Here is a 2,131-nt window from a genome sequence, read left to right as displayed (position 1 = left end):
TTTTCCCATTTCCATTCCGGGATTTCGGATTGTTAAAGTAGACCTGATGGTTTCTGATGCTCCGCTTTGACCTTAGAACACGTCAAACATTCCCCTACGTATTTAGCAACATCGGCTTTCATACCTGGCCACCAAAAATGTTTCTTGAGATCCTTGTACATCTTTCCCGTTCCAGGATGTATTGAGTATCTGGTTTTATGAGCTTCTCTAAGTACCATTTCTCTCATATCTCCAAATTTTGGTACCCAAATCCTTTCAGCCCTATACCGGGTTCTGTCTTCCCAAATATTAAGATGCTTCTCCGATCCTTTGGGTATTTCATCCTTTAAGTTTCTCTCTTTTAAAACTCCTTGTTGCGCCTCCTTTATTTGAGTAGTAAGGTTAGTGTGAATCATTATATTCATAGATTTTAAACGAATGGTTTCTATGTCCTTTCTGCTCAAGGCGTCGGCTACCACATTTGCCTTCCCTGGGTGGTAACGAATCTCAAAGTCGTAATCATTCAACAATTCAATCCATCTGCGCTGCCTCATGTTCAGTTATTTCTGATTAAATATGTGTTGAAGACTTTTGTGGTCGGTATATATAATACTTTTGACCCCATATAAGTAGTGCCTCCAAGTCTTTAATGCAAAAACAACCGCTCCTAATTCCAAATCATGCGTCATATAATTCTGCTCGTGAATCTTCAATTGTCTAGACACATAAGCAATTACTTTCGTTTGTTGCATTAATACACAACCGAGACCTTGCTTTGAGGTGTTACAATGTATCACAAAATCATCATTCCCTTCAGGTAATGACAATATAGGTGCCGTAGTTAACTTTTTCTTCAACAATTGAAACGCTTTTTCTTGTTCATCCTTCCATTCAAATTTCCTCCCTTTATGCGTTAATGCAGTCAAGGGTTTTGCTATTTTAGAAAAATCTTGGATGAATCTCCTGTAATAACCAGCTAGTCCTAAAAACTGACCTATGTGTTTCGGAGTTTTCGGGGTTTCCCACTTTTCAACAGTTTCAATCTTTGCTGGATCCACCTGAATACCTTCTTTGTTCACTATGTGACTGAGGAATTGAACTTCTTCCAACCAAAATGCACACTTTGAAAACTTAGCGTATAGTTTTTCTTTTCTCAGCAACTCTAGCACTTTTCTCAAATGTTCTTCGTGCTCTTGATCATTCTTCGAGTAAATAAGTATGTCATCGATAAAAACAATGACAAATTTGTCAAGATATGGCCCACACACTCGGTTCATGAGGTCCATGAACACAGCTGATGCGTTAGTCAATCCAAACGGCATAACCATAAACTCGTAATGACCGTAACGCGTCCTAAAAGTAGTCTTTGGAATATCATCCTCCTTCACCCGCATTTGATGATATCCAGAATGTAAATCGATCTTCGAATAAATAGACGAGCCTTGTAGTTGATCAAATAAGTCGTCGATTCTCGGTAGTGGGTAGCGGTTCTTGATGGTAAGTTTGTTCAACTCTCAGTAGTCGATACACAACCTAAATGTACCATCTTTCTTCTTGACAAACAAAACAGGAGCTCCCCATGGTGATGTGCTTGGTCGAATGAAACCACGCTCTAAAAGTTCCTATAACTGACTTTGTAATTCTTTCATTTCTCTGGGTGCGAGTCTGTATGGAGCACGAGCTATTGGTGCAGCTCCTGGTACAAGGTCTATTTGAAATTCAACGGATTGATGTGGGGGTAATCCCGGTAATTCTTTCAGAAATACATCGGGAAATTCTTTTGCGACAGGAACATCACTGATGTTCTTTTCTTCATGTTTAACTTCCTCGATGTGTGCTAAAATGACATAACAACCTTTTCTTATTAGTTTTTGCGCCTTCAAACTACTAATAAGATTTAATTTCGCGTTGTTCTTTTCTCCGTACACCATTAAAGGTTTTCCTTTTTCACGCATAATGCGAATCGCATTTTTGTAACAAACGACTTCTGCTCTTACCTTCTTCAACCAGTCCATGCCAATTATTACATCAAAACTCCCTAACTCGACTGGTATTAAATCAATCTTAAATGTTTCATCACCCAGTTTAATTTCTCTATCCCGACATATATTATCTGCTGAAATTAATTTACCGTTTGCTAATTCAAGTAAAA

This window comes from Rutidosis leptorrhynchoides, chromosome 11 (genome assembly GCF_046630445.1).
Source record: "Rutidosis leptorrhynchoides isolate AG116_Rl617_1_P2 chromosome 11, CSIRO_AGI_Rlap_v1, whole genome shotgun sequence".
Lineage (NCBI taxonomy): Eukaryota > Viridiplantae > Streptophyta > Magnoliopsida > Asterales > Asteraceae > Rutidosis > Rutidosis leptorrhynchoides.
Note: the sequence above shows the minus strand (reverse complement) of the source record.